The sequence below is a fragment of the Lathyrus oleraceus genome, chromosome 4 (genome assembly GCF_024323335.1).
Source record: "Lathyrus oleraceus cultivar Zhongwan6 chromosome 4, CAAS_Psat_ZW6_1.0, whole genome shotgun sequence".
Taxonomy (NCBI): domain Eukaryota; kingdom Viridiplantae; phylum Streptophyta; class Magnoliopsida; order Fabales; family Fabaceae; genus Lathyrus; species Lathyrus oleraceus.
Window position 1 is genome coordinate 152,184,094 of NC_066582.1, and position 22,819 is coordinate 152,206,912.

Here is a 22,819-nt window from a genome sequence, read left to right on the forward strand (position 1 = left end):
CTGGAGGTGATACGTTTAAACTTTCAATTTTTGGACCAAAGCATCCACTTTTGCATTGACGTGATCAAGGTTACTTATCTCGTACATGCCAGTTTTCGGTTGAGGTTTTTCCACCGTTGTTCGTTCGGTTCCCCACTGATAGTGGTTTTGGGCCATGCTCTCGATAAGCTGGTAAGCATCAGCATAAGGTTTGTTCATTAGTGCACCACCTGCAGCGGCGTCTATTGTTAACCTTGTGTTGTATAAGAGACCATTATAAAATGTGTGAATTACTAACCAGTCTTCCAAACCATGGTGTGGGCAAAGTCTCATCATGTCTTTGTATCTTTCCCATGCTTCGAAAAGAGACTCGTTGTCTTTCTGTTTAAATCCGTTTATCTGGGCTCTTAACATAGCTGTTTTGCTTGGCGGAAAATATCGGGCAAGAAAAACTTTCTTCAACTCGTTCCAGGTGGTGACTGAGTTGGAAGGAAGAGATTGAAGCCATCTTCTAGCGCTATCTCTTAAGGAGAAAGGAAAAAGACGAAGTCGAATTGCCTCTGAAGTGACACCATTAGCTTTAACAGTATCAGCGTATTGAACAAATACGGATAAATGAAGGTTTGGATCTTCGGTAAGATTTCCAGAGAATTGGTTCTGTTGCACAGCCTGCAACAGCGAAGGTTTAAGTTCGAAGTTGTTTGCTTCGATTGCGGGCGGAGCAATACTTGAATGTGGTTCATCTTGCGATGGAGCGGCGTAATCTCTAAGAGCACGAGCTGGTTCTGCCATCTCGGGTATCGAAGGAAAAAGGTTTTTGATATCAGGAAGTTCGATAGGAGGGAGATTGTTTTCAGCACGATATTCCCGAATTCGTCGTAAGACTCGGAGATATAGTTCGATATCGTTGATTCGTAGATAGAGCGGTTCGCCTTGTGAGCGAGTGCGTGGCATACAAATCAACGAAAGAAAGAATAGAAGAAAAAGAAACCTTAGTCTCTACAGCGTAACGGAAGAGTTACGATATCGATTAAATAAAAGTCCCCGGCAACGGCGCCAAAAACTTGATCGCTCGACTGCGTGAGTCGAGAATGGGATACAAACTGCAAGTGCACAGTTCTATCGCGTAGTTTTAAAAGATATCGATCCCACAGGGACTTATGAATCGATATACCGTTATCTAAGGTTACTACGTAAATCTAAGGTGAAAAATGTTTGATTGTTTGGGGAAAAACTAAAGGCTAAACTAAGATCTAGATTAAATATTAATAAAACGGATATCGGTATGTAGTTCGTCAAAACTAGGGAATCAAGTCTTTGTCGGTTTCTTGGTTTTAAAGTAAATCGTTTCAGTTAACTTTATTGGTTAAAGGTTTTATCTCAAACTCTCGCTCTGTTGAATAAACCATGATTTTATATTAATGTAGCTGTCACTTATAATTAAGTCAAAAACCATATTTTGAAAGCAATAAAGTTGCAGAAACTCTTTTTAAGAAAACACTGACCGTTTTAAACACCCTTATCTCAAACTCTCGCTCTGTTGACTTAGGTTATACAATTAAATCCAAATGCTTAACTCTCGTCCTCACATTCAATCTTTAAAAATACTTTTTGGAAAAGGTCAGAATTTAATTAACTCTAAAACTTGCTCTCGCCCTGATCTAGAATTAATGCCTAACTTACACTGTCCAGTTAAAACCTCAAACTCTCGCTCTATTGATTTTAACTTCTTTATGTCCTTTACTTTTTGTAAAAAATCTTGTTATTAAACCTGTAAGTTGAGACCGTAAAAAGATTGATTTTAATTTTAAGTTTAAATAGACCGACTCAGTCTTGATCCCTTATTCTGCTTACTTTACATACCGATACCTAGGCGAATTAGCCAGACATGCTAAATAAACAAGCATACATATCATGCATAAACAGACTCATTCCAGGCAGATAATATAGATAAATAATAAAACAAAATATTAAATAATGATTAAAGAACCTGAATGCGTAATACAATAGTCTTGAACACTCCACCACAAGCCGGTAGGATTTGTTCTTCGATTCTTCAATTAAACAATAAATTAAACCAAGGAAATAAAACTAGAATCTAACGTAAGGTTAGATCCGATAAAAAGTTGCACAATAGTTTCCGGTGTAGAAACTATTATGCGAAAAATATCTAAATGCTAAAAGGGGAAAGGTAAATCGCAAGGGAAAAAGAATGTAGAACTTGCAAAAGAAATAAATAAAATAAACGATGTTAAGTTGCTGGAAAAGAAAAAATAAGCAAAAGCGTGAAAAGAAAATTGGCAAAGCTTCGGCAATATGAGCGTGGAAAAACCGAGGAACCCCTTTTAGGTTTTAGAGATAGCTATTTATATTGGTGCTGGTAACTGCTTTCTGTTTCTCAAGTTCTTCAACGTGGCTAAATGCACGGCGTGGATATAGGACACAAACTCCTCAACGTCTCTTCTTCAAGTCTTCTGAGGGCGTTACTTGCGCCAAAAAAATAGTGGAACGGTGTGACGCTCGTCACACCATGTGTGACGTCCGTCACAAGGCTGCTTTGCGTGACGCTCGTCACGCACCCTGTGACGTCCGTCACAGGCACAGCATTGGTGACTTGTGCGCTTTGGGCTGGGCTTTGGCATTTGGTTCCTTTTCTCTCCTTTTTGCACCTCCTTTTCTTCCATTTTCACTTGTTCTTCAAAATAGACTACCTGAGACAAATAGGAAGAAAATACCACGTAATATCTCATAAAATGCAGTAAACCGAAATAAATAGTCATAGAATTTAATGGAATTAAGTCCTAAAATATGATATAATTTCGTGTTATCAGTAGTCCATCTCCTACTATTCAGTGTGTCATCCCTTTGCTCACATAACATGTTGATGCATTGTGGATATTAACTCAAGATCTTATAGAGTCATATCATTTATGGAGAAGAGTTCCAACTTTCTGAACTCCCACACATTCTATTATTCAATGCTCTCCCTGACCAGGGATAAGAGCTATGAGGCACACCCCTCATCTCCATTTCATCTGCTTCACCTTAACTCTCAATGTTAAGGTTAAGAGTGCAACTTACCCCATTCCAGTTGACTTTAAAGTCTAACCTTGCTTGAGCCTAATTGATTGTATATAGTGTGTGCTAATTGACTTGTTTGTCTGCTTACTTGATTCATCGGTGCATATCTGCTTGAGTGTGCCTTAGTGCATTTATCATCATCATTTGTATATCATTTCATAAGCTTTGCTTTATAGCATTTTGCTTTGTCCATGGAGGAGACAAGCATAAGTCCATTACTTGGCAGTTGTTCCTATGATATGGTAGGAGACTAGTATAAGTCCATTGATTGGCATCTGGTATCCTTGTTATTTTGTTGTGGGAGATTGGTGTAAGTCCATTGATTGACATCTGATATCCATGTTTGTTTTAGGAGATTGGTGTAAATCCATTGATTGGTATCCGGTATCCACCTTTGTTTGTGAGATTGGTGTAAATCCATTGATTGGTATCCGGTATCCATGTTTGTTTGTAAGATTGGTGTAAGTCCATTGATTGGCATCCGGTATCCGTTTGCTTTGCTCATTTGCTTATTTGCATTGTTGCCTATTCCAAAGGAATCACTTGAATCATCTACATATGATTTCAGGAGGTGAACATCTAAGAAGTTTTACTCCCTCACCCACCCACCTTTTGTTTCTTTAAACCTCCATTTGCATGCTAATCTCAACTCTGAAAAATATTGTGCAAACATTTTCATCTCTTTTCGAATTAGAAACCTAGGCCTTAGGCCTTTGATTTTTCAATCCATTTCATTATACTTCTTTGAATTGAATTCTAATCATACTTTGACCATCTTTTGTGAATAAATCCTAATTGGTTAATCCAACTCATTCAATTGTTTTGTGGCTTTGTCCATTCTTGATAAGTTTTCATACATTAGCCATAGGTTTGATTTATCCTAGTTGGTTGATGTTAATCTCACCTTCTTGTCCTTAGTGATTGAATTGTAAGACTTCCTTGCTTATTATAGGGTTAACCCCTCACTAGCAAGCTGAAGCTTTTCTCACATGGTGGACTTGTTGTTTGTATAAGGTTGAGTTTTCTCCCGTGGATAACGAAAGACCTTAGGGCTTTTGTTTTAAAATGAACCCACTCATATTTTGGAAATCTTTTAGCCGAACTACGGCGTTTTGATCCTTACCTTCCATGGAAAGGTACGTAGGCAACGGGTTCATCCATTCAAACACAAAAATAACTAATTTGTATATTCTTTTCTCATCCCTTCCATCATTGTTTGCACAATATGTCATAAACAAATAAACTTTTTTATACGACAAGTGTGAAAAGAGGTTCCCTAGGAGTACCTAGGACGGTTTGGGTGACTAACACCTTCCCATTGCGTAATTAACCCCTTACCCAGACCTCTGACCTTTTCATTAGTTTTCTATGTGTAAAACTTCTTAGGCTTTTGTTCGCTTTTTAGCCATTCCTTTGGATAAATAAAAGTGCGGTGGCGACTCGATTCTTTGTATGCTTTGCTTTTGATTTAGTCAATAAATCATAAAGTGACGAATACACCGCTACACAACCGACATAAAATTTGGATTTATATGGTTCCTTCGACACTTCAGGATGTGTGCGAAGAATATCATGTGATTGGTATGGGATATTTCATCTTGTAATTCGAAAGTGTAGTTAGATCAACTGAACATTACCCTGCCCCAGGTTAAGCGTAAGGGTTTTTTAGATATGAAAGAAACTCCTACTTCTAGGCTCGAAGTGGTTGACTAGGGATTAACTCCTTATTTCTCCGGTGTTTGGGGATTTGGAATAATGCCTGTATATCATCAGTAGGATCTTATCCAAAAGCATACAGTCATCAATTATGAGTATTTTGTTTTCGTCATCCTCCTTCCAACATTTACTAACAGTAGTGCGATAAAGGAGGTGAAGTGGAAAAGTTTGTGTTTGTGCTTTGCAAATGTGATAGATGAGTGAATATGAAAGATTGATTCAAAACATGCATAATCATCACATTAATAAAACCAAATACAAATAACGTTTAAAGCAATATCGTACTTAGACAAACAAGATCAATATTACAAGAATGTGAAATGGTAAAAAATGGCATAATGATCACCTTCATTCAAATGAGCAAGCCTTCATCTTCGGATTCTTCGTCGGAATCTCTGCTTGTTCAGGCCGGTGGGAAGCTTTACCTTCGAGCTTCACTCGACTCTGCATGCGCTGGCATGGGATTTGTCGTGACATTTGGCCTCACTGGCGTGAAAGTAACTGCCTTACTGTCAATCAGGTCTTGGACCTTGTGTTTGAAGGCCTTACAGTTCTCTATTGTGTGCCCTGGAGCACCCATGTGATACTCACAGTGAGCATTAGCGTCGTAGCCTGGAGGATATGGTGGAGTTGCAGGTGTTATCTCCTTCAGAACAACCGATCCATCCTTTAACAGGTAGGGGAGGATCTTGCTATATGGTACTGGCAAAGGATCAAAATGTCTTTCTGGCCTCCTTGCCCTCTGTTGGTTAGGCTGACGTTGTTGCGGAGCATGTTGCTGTTGATTCTGATGTTGTTGTTGGTAAGTCGGTTGTTGATACGGCTGCTGATATTGTTGTTGATGCGGTTGCTGATATGGAGGTTGATACGGTGTCGGGATGACCGCGGAAACCTGATGATACGACATAGGAGCATATGGAGATGCCCTATATCCCCCTCCTCTCATTACGGCATTGGTTTGACCTTCTGGCTTCTTTGGGAGATTAGGATAAGGTTTCTTCATCCCACTTGAAGCATTGGCAGCACAAGGTAGCTTTCCCTTCTTGATCTGGCTCTCGATTCGTTCTCCCACGGAGACAACCTCAGCAAAAGTTGGGAAGCTGGACCCAACCATTTTCTCCATGTATTGGGTATGCAGAGTTCCCATAAACATGTCAATCAGCTCTTTGTCAAGGAGAGGAGGTTGGACACAAGCTGCAAGCTCTCTCCACTGTTGGGCGTATTCCTTGAATGACTCGTTGTTGCGTTGAGTCATGTCTTGCAGCTGTGTGCGATTGGGTGCTAGATCAGTGTTGTACTGATAATGCCTTAAGAAGGCTTCAGCCAAATCTCTCCATGATTGGACCTGACCTCTCTCCAGTTGCATGTACCACTCCAAGGATGCCCCACTGAGACTATCTTGGAAGTAATGAATCAGGAGTTGATCATTACTGATGTGGGCAGCCATTTTGCGATAGTAGGCTCTGAGGTGAGTTCTCGGGCAACTGATCCCTTTGTATTTGTCAAAGTCCGGGACTTTGAACTTTTGGGGAATCACGAGGCCTGGCACCAGGCACATATCCACTGCGTCCAAACCGGAAGTAGTGTGAACCTCTAAGGACTTAAACTTCTCTTCCAGAGCATGAAGTCTCTTAACAGCTGGGTCTGGGAGACCTCCAACAGCAGGTTTGACGAGTTGTGGCATAAAGAAAGTGTCATAAGGATCTTCATCACCCATCATGAATCCATGGCGAGCAGATGTAGCAGAATGCTCATGAGGGTTCATGTTGACCATGGGAACAAGAATAGAAATGGGTCCTTCTTTAGGATGGGAAGGATTACCATCAAGGTCAATCACTCCTAGGATGCTAAGCGATGGTGATCCAAACTGAGCAACAACTCTTCTGGCTTCGGCGCTGGTCTCAGCATCCTTCTCCTTCTGGGCTAAGAGCAGCATAGTTTCAAGCAGACGGTCCATCTTTTCCTGCATGGAGTCAATATCTGTCCTCATCGAAACCTGGTTTGCTTCCAATTATTCAAGTGTCATCTTGTAGTTGCGGCGTGTCTCGTACCGGTGTCGAGTAGTCAGCGTTACTAGACAAGGGGAGAATATGGTGTAAGTTTTTGTTTCTGGAAGATGATATGCAATGCATGTTGATGATATGCAAATGCATGAAATTCTGCCATGTTTTTCACAAAGGAATACATATACTCAAGATCATTCATGTGTCGGGTACATCAGGATAATAGGAAGAAGCACGGGTTTCTCTGATTAGAAATTCCCAAGGTAGGTTCTAAAGTTATGTTTTCAAGGAAGGAACTTAGACTCACGGATCAAGTTCAAAACTTCCTCGCAATGATGGGCTAGCCACATCGTGATGGCAGTTCTGAAATGATCTAATCTAAGTGGGATTCTCGTATTGTTCGAACAGGGTGTAGACCCTTCGGTTCAATACTACATAATCGCCAATCATGAAAACAAAACTTGGGTTTAAGGCGAGGTCCCTAGAGTCACGGATCGTATTTAGAACCTCCCCACAATAATGGGCTAGCCATATTATGATGGAAACTCCAAACAGATCTACTCTAGGTGGAGTCTTCCTATTGTCCCAATGAGGTGTACACCCCCCGGTTCAATACTACACAACTCCGGGTTCTAAGTTTTTTCTCGAAGCTCGGGTATGGAGCTTATCTCACAACATACATCAACCCCATATCAAAGCATCATACACATTACATAAACACAAGTAATCAGAATAAAATACAGAGAGATAAACATGGAAAGAAAGAATATCTTCCAACAGTCATAGCAAAATCAGACTAAGTTAGGCTAGACTCTCTCTTGCTTGAAGCAGGGTCCCCAGCAGAGTCTCCAGTCTGTCGCACCTCGAAAAATGATAATGCGATCCCTCGCGATGGAACGCGGAAAAATGTTGTTCGAAACAGAGTCGCCACCGAACTTTATTTATTCCAATGAAGGAATAGGAAAATATCAAGAAAACCTTTGAAGAATTGAATAATGGTCGTTGCAACCATATTCGGGTTCGGGAGTCGATTACGCAAGGGGAAGGTATTAGCACCCCTTACGTCTGTTGTACTCAACGGGAATCTTTTAGTCTGATTTTGCTATTTGAATGCTAGTTGACTGTTATTCGCTTGCTTCGAGTGATTAGAACTGATGATAAATATGGATGAAGACCTCAGGATGGGGAAATGGGAGGTTTTTTATTAGTGTGCTCGCGAAGATACAACAATCTCCTGCCTACGTATCCTTATAGTGCAATAAGGAAATCAGAGCATTCGTAGTTCAGGCTACTACGAATATTTGGTGTGTTTTGTTTTGATGAACGACTGTGTAGGTCGGTGTTCTAACGGCTAAACGCTGGCTTGTCTACTCTCGGTGCAGGCTCTAGTACTGGTTTGTTGGGCGCATTAGAAAGGATTGACAGTGTTCTTTTTGAAGGAGTTTTGGTCACGCGGGGGTGACAAGTTGAATTGATGTGTTTGGGTGTTTGATTGGTTTCGATCACGCGGGGGCGAGAAGTTAAGTTTAATGTTGGAGATGTTTTTTGAAGAACGACGAAAGATTGAGCAATGTGGTGTACACCAATCATCCAATTATTTCGAGGAATAATAAGGCGAACGCCTTCTACTCCCTTTTCGTTCGAATTATTTTTAAAGTTTGTTTGTGGATGTTGAATATGCACGGTAGTGAGGCGTACGCCTCCTACTTGCTTACTCAAAGAATAATGAGGCGAGCGCCACCTATTCCCTTATCCAAGTTTATTTAACGTGTTTTAGTCGGAAGTCGATAATTTGAGCAATGTGGCGTACGCCAATTATTCAAATAATCAAGAGATGGCGAGGCGAACGCCTCCCATCTTTTATCATCTGAGGTTTAACTTATAAAAGATATGTTCTTAGATGTCGTATTTGATTTGTGAAAATAGTTTGAATTTTGAATTGGTAGGTTTTGATCGAAAGATGATTTGAGCAATGTGGCGTACGCCAATTATTCAAATAGTCAAGGAATGGTGAGGCGTACGCCTCCCATTCTCTATTGAAGTTTAAGTTGTTTATTTTGCGAAATTGGGTTTGATATAAAAGGTGATTTGAGTTTATTCGATTGCATTTTAATTTAATGGCGAAAATTCGAGCAATATGGCGTACGCCAATTATTCGAATAATCGAAAGATAATGAGGCGAACGCCTCCTATCCTTAATATCTGAAAATTTAGAGTTAAAAGGGTTTAGAATTTGTAGTTGATTTAGAAAACGTGATTTGAATGTGTATAATCATGGTCTTAAAATAATTTGAATTTAGAACTTATATTTGATTTGAAAAAGTGATTTGAAATTGTATGATTATTAGGGTTTTAATTGAATGACGAAAATCCGAGCAATATGGCGTACGCCAATTATTCGAATAATCGAGAGATAATGAAGCGGATGCTCACTATTCCCCTTTTCATCCAAAAAAACAGAATCAAAAGTTTTGAGGAATATATTGATTAAAGACTTTGAATTCGATTTTACAAAACCAATAAAGTTTAGATAAAAGTACTTGGTTTTTGCTCAAAATTAATTTAGCGACAAGATACATAATGAATTAAGCACTTATTTACTTTAGTAAATCATCTACTCATTTAATTGTAATGTTCTAATAAATAATATAAGGTGCAAATTAAAACAATGATCAAACTCAAGTTAAATAATAAAACAACAAAAATAGAAGAATAAGTAAGTTTTTAAAAGAAATGGGGTGCAGGAATGAAATGAAGGGTGAAGTCCAAATAAGAAAACCACAAAGGCCCATGGTATTGTCTTCACGGATCCGGTTGGCCGGAGGCCCAAAACGTTTCCAAGATTTCCCAAAAAAACAACAAAAAGGGATGATAGAAAGAGAAACAAGAGGTCGGCGTTTGGCCTCCACCTCTCTCTTCTGGTAAACACACGCGGCAGCCATGCATTAGAGAGTTTAAATGGGGAATCCACATAATCATAGGGAAGATCAATAACTGACAAATGCTTTTAAAATAACTTTAACCAAAGGACCAAACAATAAAGACATTTAATTAAAAAAAAAATTATTTTGGGACCTCTTCAATGCCCTATCTGCATCGCACGAATAAATATGCACGATCTTTTCTCTTCTCTTATTCAAACGGTCATAATATTCTCACAGGAAACCGTCTCTTTTACGTGTATCAGTCAAAAAACTCAGCTTTTGAGAAAAACATATGAACACCTTTCGGTGTTCTTCTTCATACCAACCGAGATTTCATGCGATACCACTCACCGAAAGACTGCGATCTCACAAAAATGAAAGGGAAATGACCGCACACCCTCCCTGTTTCTACGCCCCAAATTAATGTTAACACATCAACAACTTTTGTTTAACAGATCTAACTATCAAAAATATAACCTAGCTCCTAATTCGCCTTCTGTATCAACAATCATCAACGAAAATCTTCGAAGTTTAAAGTCAGATGGTGATAAGTGCACAAAGAATAAAATACATAAGTGTTTAAAGCAAATGAGAAAGGATTCCACCGGAGTGTCGTAACTCCGGCGAAGTCAGAGTGACCATGGATACCTCAGGTAATCGCTCGATAATTGCCTCTTTCCCGTCTTGATTCTGACTTTTCTCTCTGACGTCCGTTGTACTGCTGTTTGGGATAAAGGAGGTCAAGCTCTTCAAGCCTCTTGAAGCGAAGGCGAAGATGCCTCGGAGAACCTCGGGAGTCCGGTGAAAGCTTTTGGCGGAGGCAGCGACCTCAGGTATTTGAACATTCTTCGTCTCTGCGTCTGCACTCCACGTCCTAAATTCCTCGCCACGGGTTTTGAATGTTGGTTTAGCTCAACTAACCCAACTTTCCAATGAGGAAATCTGGGTAGTTTTCAATCGTATGAACTTTTTAATGATGGGTTTGGTGTGTATTTTCGCAGGGTAACGGCGCTTCTCCAGGGTTCTCTCTTCCAATGATTGGATGTCTCTTATATAGAGTGAAAATGGGTGGTCCTTGAATCATGAGTTGGCAGGGGTGAAAGGAATCATTCCATTAGAATTGGATTTCTCAGAGATTTGGTGTGGTCCCTCATTTGATGCAGGTGGCAAGGTGAGATCGTTTTGTTGGTAAGATCCCCCAAAGAATGCGTGACCATTTTGTGTTGAATCTTTTATTAAGCTCTTACTGCTGTAACTCTTATTTTTGCTGCGGTAAGAAACTTATTTTCACTGTCATGTAAATTTACTCTTTTATTCAAAAGACTCTACCGTTCTTTTCTTGTGTCAATTTGGACAGTGATGCTTGGTTTCTTGGCACTTTCGACACTTTACATGATATTATTTTGATAATTCAGGTCTTGTGATAACCTCTTTTTTTCGTGTTTTCCAAATCGCAACGGGACTTTGGGTTCATGGTTTCACAAATTGCAGTCCCTAACTAGCAACTAACTGGTGTAATTTAGAAGGAATTCGAATTTCCTATGTATCCTGTCATTAAATCGTGATCCAGAGATCTTATGACTTGTTAAGGTAATTCATTTATTCATGTTTTGCTTTTGGTTTCATGTTTTTTGAACAAGCAACTCAAACTCACATTGATTTCTCTGTTTCTGTTATTCTACGAGCGGAATGCGAGGAAAGAAAATGCCGATTTCGGTGTTGTTTCTGGTTGCGAATGTAATGCCTTTTAGCAGGGTCACCAAGTTTTGGCATGAAATCAAATGGCAAACCATCATCAGTCTGATCCAAACTAGCTCCTGCATTGTCTAAAACTTGCACCATTGACATATCCTTGTGCCATGTATCTTTCCACCAATCACCATTCCTGAATGGGATGAATTATGTGTGCGGTGAAGATTAGGGATTGGAGTCCAAAAATCCTTCTCTGGATTATATATTTCTGCTTAAGATATTGTTCATTCAAAACACAGTATGCAAACATAGAACAGGGAACAAGCCTTGAAGCCTGAGGGGACCACTGCTGGATCATGGGGTCATATGACCAAACTTCATCGGTTGCAAAGCAGTCATTGTGATCACTAGTTGATGGATCAACAACATCACTTCCACCACCAATGACAAACAATTTTTCAGATACGGATACCACACCAAAGTGAGCAAGGTACCTGATCTTTGAGTTGCATTGACTACCATTTGGCATCGCTGTGATGTCTTCGTTTGCGGCCAACTCAGTGTTGCGGCTTTGCTGGGAACACTACCGCTAGCAATTTTGGTTTACTATACCGTTATGCTATTTGCTTGGCCACTCTGCAGTTTTGAAATGTTGTTGTGTTTGTATGAACATGTTGTATTTGTATGAACATGAACATGTGGTATTGTTAGCTATTGTGTTAGCATTTGAATGAAATTTTGTCATGGTAACAATTACTTTTTTTAGTTTTGTACATTTAGAATGAATTTCAATCTCGTAGATTGGTGCATGGTACATAATGCCGGTTTATTTGCTTAATCCATGAAATGGATATGATGGCTTTCATGGCAGGGGTACAGCGGATCCATGGCTCTGATCTGCCTACAAAGTATTACCAAAATTGATCGGCTTAACAACACTAGAATTAAGCAAGCATACCAAAATGTGTTTCATCTAAAAAACCTCTTACAATTAGGAATTACAAAATTCTCCAGCACGTCGACCTTGATTATTGATGCGTCACAATGCTTCTAATTACCTTGGTAGCCACATTATCTTTTGTTTGACGATCCCGACATTCCAAAATTCGACCAAAGGTGCCTACATCATTAGAAATATGCTTCATCCATTTTACCGAGAATTTTATACCTAGGAGTGAGATTTTCACCGCGATTGAAAATGTAACGTGCAATGCGATCGTCGTTTCTTCTCAGAGGCGATGCATACTTTTTCATAACCAGCCACTGTGAGATTTCTCGGTACATGAGGAAATGGAGGAGGAGCTACATCTCATTCGAGACGAGGTTGTTTCCATGTTCGCTTCCTTTTCACGATAGATACCATTGTCATGCAGATAAGGTTAAGCGTTGAAAAGCATATCGACGATTTTTGCTTGTAATAAACTCTGTTCGTGGCTAAGCTTATGGATTCATTGACATGATACTTGCAAGAAGAGACTCGCCCATGTCTTTGGTTCAACTAGCGTTTCATCTTTGGTAGTATCCTTTCGTTATATCCTTTTCTCGTATTCGTATAATAAATCACACTCGTGGACAAAAATGGATTTCATGAAATGCATGTTTCTAGGTAGTATGGAAATGGCATAATAGTGATAGGAAACTAAAGTGAGGTATTCTCGTGATGAAATGTATGTCATGTTGTGCATATGATGCTAAATAAAAAAATGAAATCAATTGTATGAAAAGTTAAATATGCCCGGACAAAATTGGGGTATGACACTGATCCACAACATTATATTCACTCCTCTTGATGAGCCTCAGCACCTCATCACCATCCTCTCTCAGAATGCCAGACTGGCCAACTAGGATAGGAGTATTATTGGTTTTCACAACAACGGGGTCAACACCCTTCACAACAAGAACATAATTATTTGAATAAGAAGTTCCCACGGGACTGGCAGGATTGACAAGAGCCTTCTTCACAACGTCTTCGTGGGATTTCGGCTGAGCCGAGAAAACACGACCACTACGGGTCACTCCACTGACATCTGAAATGCTCACCACAGAAGTTAAGGGCAACGACACCTCCTTCCCATCTTCTAGCATGACTGCGTTATATTGGTAAGGAACAGCTTTGTCTGATACATACGGGACAGGACCCGCTGGCTTAATCACAAGAGCTAGCGAAACTTTCTTCTTGCTGCCGCCATACTTGATAACAATAGGCTCAGGAATTTTAAACACAGGGGTGATAACATCGACTTCATCCTCATTACGATTCTAAAGTATCTCAATCATCCCTTGATCTATCATCTCTTGGATGTCCTTTCTCACTTGACGACATCCTTTTTCATTGATAGTGCACACCTGGCACCTATCATGATCATGCTCATAATGATTGTGTTCACACAACAACTTATGCATCTCTACTAAGGATTGCCTTATGTCATTCACATAAAGAACCTTGTACTTGCCAGGGCACCCCTGAACCATATTGACAGTTGCCTTCCCATGCTCGGGCAATGGGTTCGTCTTTACATTCGGGCCTACATCCTCAAAGAACAGTATCCCGCTCCTGACAAGGTCTTGCACCTTGGTCTTCAATGGATAGCAATTCTCCACACCATGTCCGGGAGCACCGGAATGATACACACAATGAAGTTCGGGCTTATACCACCACTGAGGATTGGCTGGTACAGCAGGGGGATCACGAGGAGTTATCAACTTCATATCGATCAAGGAAGGATAAAGTTCAGCATATGTCATCAGAATCGGGTCAAAAGTTACCCTCTTCCTCTCGTAGTTGCTGGTGCTGGTGTTGTTATTATTGCGAGGTTGGTAAGCCTGTTGTTGTTGACGATGTTGTTGTTGTGGTTGTTATTGAACTTCTCTGAAAGCAGGTGCTATATGAGCCACCTGGTGTTGGTTGACAGTCGGACAGATTGTCTCCTCTTCACAGAGGGCCTTCTTTTAACATGGGAAGACACAACATGAGTCTCTCCCTCCTTCTTCCTAGCAAATCCTCCATATTTCTTTGCTGAGGAACCATCATCACGAGATAAACGTCCTTCACGGACCCCTTCTTCTAGCCTCATCCCCATATTCACCATTTCGGTGAAGTCTGAGGGAGCACTAGCAATCATGCGCTCGTAATAGAAAGAGCTTAAAGTCTTCAGGAAGATCTTTGTCATCTCCTTCTCCTCCAAGGGTGGCACTATCTGAGCTTCCAGTTCTCGCCATCTCTGGGTGTATTCCTTGAAGGTATCCTTATCCTTCTAGGACATTTCCCTCAATTGGTCTCTGTCTGGAGCCATATCCACATTATATTTATACTGCTTTACAAAGGCCTCGCCTAGATCGTTGAAAGTGAGGATGCTTGCACTCTCCAGCCCCATATACCACCAGAGCGCATCACCTGTCAGGCTATCCTAAAAGTAGTGAATCAGCAGTTGGTCGTTGTCAGTCTGTGTTGACATCTTGCGAGCATACATCACAAGATGGTTGAGCGGGCATGTATTTCCTTTATACTTCTCAAAGTCGGGCACTTTGAATTTAACAGGGATTTTAACGTTGGGCACTAGGCAAAACTCAGCAACACTTTTCCCAAAGAGGTCCTTACCCCTCAAAGTCTTCAGTTCCTTGCGCTGCTCAAGGAATTGATCTTTCATTTCATCCATTTTTCATATACATTCAGGCCCTCAGATGGCTCAGAATGATAAATGGTGTCTTCTACACATGGGAGAGTGTGCACGACGGGAGGTGGCACAGACAGGACCGGGCTAGATGCCGGTATAGAAGCAAGAGTGGGAGCGAAGCCCTCTGGTATGAAGTTAGATGGCATTCCCCAAAGGAATCCAGCTGGCATAGTTGGAGCGAAGTGGGATGTAGCAGCAGGCACTGTCAAAGTTGCTATCTCAGAAATGACTGTCCTCGCGGGAGGAGTTGCAGGAGTTGGTGAAGCTTGACTTTGCGCAGCCAGGACTGACTCCATCATGACAGTCAGTCTAGCAATCTCTTCCTTCAGGTCCCTGTTCTCTTGCTCGAGATGTTCCATTATCTTCGGATAATTTGCTCTGGTGTTATACCGGTGCGTCAGCTTGTCTTCAAAATAAATGAAGAGCAAAGAGTTAGACCACTGATCAAGAGCTCGGAACAAAACCTGCTTATGCATATGATGCATGCAATGCTTGTGCATATGATTTGTTTTTATCAGAGGAACTTTATAGAGATCTATTTGCAAATATTTGAAAAATATTGAACATATATGGAATACCCATAGCAATAATATTTGGAAACTTTTTACACCAAAGAAGTAGTACAGTTTTGGTAACCAAATACAATACAAGAGAAAAGGAGAATAAAAATCCTATGAAGCCCTAGAAGCAATCGTCCAAAGCCTTCGAGATCAGAAGATATGTAGCACGAAGCCTCTTCACCTCTCTCTCATAAGCTGCTTCCATATCGGTCTTCTCCTTGGCGAGCTAATCATACTTTGTCTTCTAAAACCTAGATGAGTGAGGAAGAAGAGAAGTAACCACATCATCAGGCTCATCAATAACCTGATGCTCTAGAAATTCTATCATTGCATCCTTATCTTTGAGCTGCTGAAGAAGTTCCTCACGCTCACGAACCCATGCACGCGACTGGTCTTCGTGTCTCAACTCCTCTACTCCTTGATTAGGGAGGGTTGAAGGTCCAACCATAACCACAGGGGTAGGTCTCGGATATTCGTATGGCATGCGGTACTCAAGAGATCTCTTCCTCATCCAAGCGGTGTAAGGTTCAAAAGCGACACAATTCTTCGGACCAAGCTCATTCCTCCCTTTCTTATGAACTTTGCGCCAGGCACGGACCATCCTATCCTTCAATTTTTGGGGATCTTTACCCTCTTGAAAGAACAAGCCTTCCAACAAAATTTTGTTAGGTTTATCCTTCAAGGGGAACCCAAGCTGACGACGAGCCAAAGCAGGGTTGTAGTTAATTCCACCACATGTACTAACAAGAGGCACATTGGAGAACTTACCACAAGATTCAATCATCTGAACACCATCATAAACACGATTATACCAAGAGATATCATCATTAGTGAGAGACATAAGTCTAGCGGACCACCGTAGACATCCCTTGTTCTCCTTGAAGGCAAGCATCTGAGGCAAGTGCGAAATAAACCACTTGTACAATAGAGGCAGACAACACACAATGGAACCACCACCCTTTTCATTCCTCATATGCAAAGAGAAATAAGTGTCACCCAACAGAGTCGAAACGGGATTAAGAGAAGAGAAAATCCTAATAGCGTTCACATCCACGAAATTGTCGATGTTGGGAAATAACACTAGCCCATAGATGAGGAGTACAAATATGGCTTCAAAAGCTTCCTTACTCATGGCCTTCCCAAATAAAGTAGCTTTGGCAATCATAAAATTAGATGGGAGACCTTGAATTCCACCTTTGGTAGTCATATTGGCAACAATGTCATATACATCCACATGAAGCACATCAGCAATCTCTTGAGAAGACGGAATCTTTTCCAAACCACTAAATGGAAAACAGTCAAGAATAGGTATACCCACATGATAAGCATACTCCTCTAATGTAGGAAAAAGCTGGAAATCTGGAAAAGTGAAGCACCGATACAGAGGATCGTAGAACTGTACCAATACACTCATCAGACCTTCATCCACCTTGGTAGAAAGAACAGACAGAAGTTTCCCATGGCGAGCTTTGAACTCCAAAGGCTCTAATACATAAGATGTCAAACTCCTTAACTCTTTCAAGTCGGGTTGTCTGAAACTGTACTTCTTCGTATTCCTTCTTTGCTTATCCATGTCTAAAAATTTGCAAATAGACCTCTTAAGTTCCTTGAAAAATCTTTATTGTTGATGACATGAATGTGAATGAATGCATGGATGCATGGATGCAACAAACATGTTTTCGGTTCTGTTTTTTAAAAGGCTTAAAAGTCGTGCTTCCACTCGGTTTTTGGCCGAGCCAGATTCGTTTTTGGGTTCCTTGGCACGTTTGCTAGTCACTGTGCGATTTTTGTCCCGTTCCGAGTTGGTGATTTTTGACGCCTATTTTCCGATTTTATCGATTTTAAGTGTCGTTTTGTGTGAACTTTGTATTCTCACCTCCCTGTTTGCATATGCTTATGTTTGTCTGGTTGTGGATGTTCATTGTGATTGAATTTGTACATTTTCGGATTAATTTTGCACGCATCTTAAGTGGTAATACACGGCTGGCCCGTACGTTGCTCTATTGTGTTTACATACTATTTTCGCACCTCTCTCACTTCTATTCTATGATTGTGATGAAGATATGATGTGCTTTACTCTTTCTTATTATTTTTGACTCGTTTGTTGAGATGTGCAAGGTAAACCAATTGAAAGTTCCAAGCGCGTGATTGAATGAACTCCCCGTTATTTGTGGGGGTGCAGGTTCGCTATTCTACGCGAGCTATGTTACCGTAAGTTTGTTATTCCATACGGATTATTAGTTTCCCATTTATCGGGAAATGTACTTTGTTTGTCTATATTCGTTTGGTATTTACGTGATACAGGTTCGCCTATACTGACGCCGTTGTGATTTATTTTCGGCGACGGTGTCCATTTGCATTATGGATTATGTTCCGCCTTCTAACTGCGTTTAGTTTGGTTGATGCCAGCTTGTACGAGATTCTCTGGGTTTATGTTTTTCTACATTGCTTGCTCATTCCGGATTTGCTATCCGTTTGGTATACTTCTTAACCCTTTATTTTTCCGCACTATCTGATGCCATGAGAAGTAGGGTAGACATTCATCATTGATGCCATGAGAAGTAGGGTAGACATTCATCATTGATTCCATGAGAAGTAGGACCTAGACATTCATTGCATAAGTCCTACTCTGTAGGCCATGTTTGTTGGGAGTCCGTGCCATGTGGGCAGGCAATCTGATTTGTTTATTTATTTATGCTAAGGACCTCCAAAGAGGCGTCCCCTTCCCAATACCCCTGATAAGTCCTCAAGATAAGGCAAGCGGAGAGGGTCCGCAATCGACCCCCGCACTTTCGTCTTTGTCGTTCATTGGCTCAAGTTACATGTTGATGCCTTTGAACCGATTCCCTGCTCTTGTTATCGAGTCATTCAAGTGGAAAAGGATCTTGCAATCGGATCCCCACGCCTTGTCTAGCTCACGTCGCCCAACGCTGATGCTTTGTGCTCTGACACACAATGATTGATATTCCCCATTTCCGCACATGCCTTAGTGACTTGATACCATGGTTAAGGCAACATATTTCCAAACAGATGAGCTTGTTTTCATCGGTCAACACGGCCTCGAAGCTAAAGCCTTCCCATATCCTACTTTGATCTAATATCAATGTTATGTGTCCCCTTTTCCCTTAACCCGCTTTGGTAATTCGATATCACTGCTTGGTCTCCTTCTCCTTTACCTACCGTTGATGTCATGTCATATCGGTAGGTGTGTGCTACTCGGTGAATGGATATTCCCCAAGTGTGTGATTATAATTGATTATTTGTTTGATTTGATTCTTGATTGTATGTTTTGACTTGCTTCGGTTTGTCCATCACCACACAACACATTCACAAGCATGATTGCACAACACTTGCACATGCCATGATATTCTATCCCTGATTTGCATTCTATCTCTGATTTATATCCTATCTGTCATCATTTCCTCACCACTACACTGCGTGGTTGAGTTTGTATGCACCGTGTTCACCACTATCCTACGTGGATACTCGTGTTTGAATGCATTGCATTATGCATTTACGTGCACCGTTATCATATACGGTCATTACGTTTTTTCTCCGTTATCCTACACTAACATTTGGCATTTACGTGCACCGTTATCCCATACGGCTGCTACGTTTCATCTCTATTATCCTACATGGACATTGCATTTTGTGTGCACCGCTATCCCAGGAGGATGCTACATCTTCTCCATTATCCTACACGGACGATCCTATTTATGACGTCGTTATTCTATGCGGATGTTACCTTCTTTTACGCCTATCCTACGGCGTACAATGCATTTTGCATGATTACGTATTCCATGATTTGATATAGTTTACGTACAGCTCATCGTATACAGTATATGGATTCTGTTATCCTATTCGAATGTCCACGTACTGATTGCGCATATTCTATTGCGCATTTCCTTTTTGCGTTCGATTATGTATATCCTATTGCATACATCTATGCTTCGTGCATATTCTATTGCACCTATTTGTGATGGCACCTATTTCTACTGTGTACATCTTTTCGTGTATATTCTAATATGCATTCATCTGCATTGCTTGCGTGCGTTGTAGTTTGATACAACTATACACGCTCATCTCTCGCATCGTATATGTGTGCTCCTTGATTCGATACGGTGTTCACGTACTAATTCCATATATTCCATTATTCTCACTTCTTCTCACGAGCACTGTTATCCTATACAGTTGCCACGTTTATTCTACCGCACCCGGTACTCCATCTCTGTTATCCCATACGGATGCTGAGACATCGATCATGCACATGTTTCCACACGCATCTTTGTGTTCACTCTACTTTATTTTCATTTATCTTATGGTTTTCATCCTATGTTTATTTACCGTGTACGTTCCCTCGATATGGACGTTATGCGTGTCTGTTCACTCTGTGCGCTTTATGTGTTTACTTGCTCTCTGTTGCATCATCATGCATTGCATTCTATTTTTTCTTTTCACGCTTTTTTGAAGGGAACTATGAGTGCCTTGATCTCTCACTGCACGAAGAGGGTATGTAGGCACAAAGGCCCTGCAACCGCGGCAGGCACAATCATGCATTTTTATCGTTTTTATCATTGATCATTCATTGTTTATACCATGTTCATGCATTGCATTTCAGCCTAGTTCTAAGAAAACCAACCCACTTAGATAGATAACTTGAGTGGATCCTATAGAGTACTACGGACGCTGGGGTGCTAATACCTTCCCCTCGCGTAATCGACTCCCTTACCCTATCTCTTGGTCGCGAGACCATCAAATTCCCTTTTTCAAGTTTATTCAGTGTTTCCTTTCCTACTTAAGATTAATTACATTGGTGGCAACTCTGTTGTTTGTTTTCTTCTACGCCTTTTTTCACATTTGTACTGTGGATTTTGAAAATCCTGGGAGCGACAATAGTTAACCTTCCATAAGCATGTTCTGAACTCAGTTCAAGTGAACCAGGCGTATACAAGTTTTGAACTAGACAAAGTTCTTAATCATGCGTATACAAGCTCTAATAACAACCACGCTAACAATCAGGCATATGAAAGCTCTGATAAATCATGCTTTGATACAAGGATGATGAAACTTTCTGAATGAAATACTTCTATACCTTACCTTTAACAACTTGGACCTATCTAGGTAGTCATCAATTGACTCGGGCACTTTGCGCCTTACATTATCCAATTCTTTGAGGCTAATGTTTGAGTGACCCATATAAAACTGTTCATGGAACACTCTCTCCAATTGGTTCCAATCATGTATGGAATGAGGAGGAAGTGTTATGAACCACCTAAAGGCGTTTTTTGTTAGGTAATTTGGTAAAAATCTCATTTTCATATTCTCATTATTTTCTATATCGCCTGCTTCAATTTGGTATCGAGCGATATGTTCGACAGTCGACTCACTTGTGACTCTTGCAAACTTGGTGAATTTAGGTACTTTCCAACCTCTAGTGAGTTATGCTTATAGCACATATTTAGACAAAGGAGACAGAAAATTTAGCCTATGTAGTCTTACACTAAGGCCGTTGTGGGCCAGGATTTTTCGACCATGTGGGTTAAACTATTTTGCCCGCACAGGTTATCTTGTCAAACATTTCTGACTACCTCATCAGCCTCTTGGTTCCTATCTACCATAACTATTCTTGGTTTAACTTGACCTATATACTTTTCTTCTCCCCCATGCACAGGAGGTCCAACGAGTTGAAGTATTTCTTGTTGTCAAGGCCCTTGATTAACAGGATAATCCCCTTGTCAAGTATCCCTATTAGTTTGACTTGCAGAATTTGAGGAATTGGTTGTGCCTGGGCCTGAGGGGCGCCCAAAAATTGGCAATTCGACCTATTTGACTGGCTAGTAATTGGTAGCTTTAGTTAGTGTTCTGAATTAGGGGATTGAACACTGTACTGATTTGTTGAGTAAGCATGTTAACCATCTTGTGGTTACTTTCATCCATTTGTTGTCTTATAAACAACATGGAATTCGTTGTTAGAGCATACATGTTTGGAGGGGAAAATCCAATCCCTCCAAGTTATGTTATCCGATCAGGGTTGCTAATAGCAGGCCCTCATGCCACATAAGGATTCAAAGGAGACGTTACTGTTGCATTATTATTTGCATACCTTGACGTGTTACTCTGTAATCATGCCATTATCGTAGTTGGCATGCCATAAGGGAAATCCCTATAAACGAGTGGTATCGTAAAACCTGACACATAAGAAGGCCTAGGAACCCATATAGCAGTGTGTGTGAGCCTAGGAGTAGTTGGAATGCTTGTTATCGCAGGAAATGAAACCACCACTCCTGGCAACGGTGTTGCACTCGCTATCGGGGTAAGTATAGGCTCATTGGTTCCTATGGGATTTGAATTCCCTATCGTTCCAACCGTCGATCCGGCAGGTTGTTCATTGTCTAGAATGTCATTTCGAGGAAGTGAAGTGTTCTTAGGGCGAACCATTTCGGCTAGACTTCTACCACTCCTCAAGCGCATAAAAGTCCAGAAGTAGAAAACATTTCTTAACACAAGAAAAGACTGACAACAAATAAATAAAATACAACACCTTTTTAAAAGAAGATAATTCAAAAATTTGCACAAACAGATCCCACTGAGCGTGCCAATTTATTCACTTGTAATTTTGGTAAACAATCACTTAGTTTTAAATTTATTGCTTGAAGGATCAAACTAGTAAATCTTGGGGCATATTATGCTAAATTTATGGGAAGAGGAAGTGTGCATCAATGTTGTCGAATATTTGCGTTAACTACTTTAGAAAAAAGAATGAGTTTGAACATACACGTATGAGTAACTTCGACTAAGTCAAAATTACTAACTTGAATGAAAATAAAAACAAGTAAATGTAGATGAAATGAAATGAAAACTTTATTTGCATAAGTAAAAGTTGGTAGGCAAATACATTTTCTTCTGAGACTATTTTCTCACTTGCGTACGGGTACTTTGAGTTTGTCTTGAAGTTTACAATGATTTTTCCATCTGAATCCTAACACTAGAATCCTTAATTATAGTACTACAAACTAATTGTCTTCAACGCTCAACTGTCTTCCATCTGACATGTCACATATGCATGCTTTGCTTGCCTTAGATTGATCTCCATATGTCTTTGGTGTTTGGATAAGACCAATGTCGCATCCGCGAAAAACAACCGGCGGGAAAAGACACAGAGCCGCCACCGTGCGTTATTTATCCCAAAG

At 40.5% G+C, this 22,819-nt stretch overlaps 1 pseudogene; it reads left to right on the forward strand.

Moving 5' to 3' along the window:
• The first annotated feature begins 286 nt into the window (after positions 1-286).
• On the forward strand, positions 287-386 carry LOC127077189 (uncharacterized; annotated as a pseudogene).
• Positions 387-22,819: the final 22,433 nt, after the last annotated feature.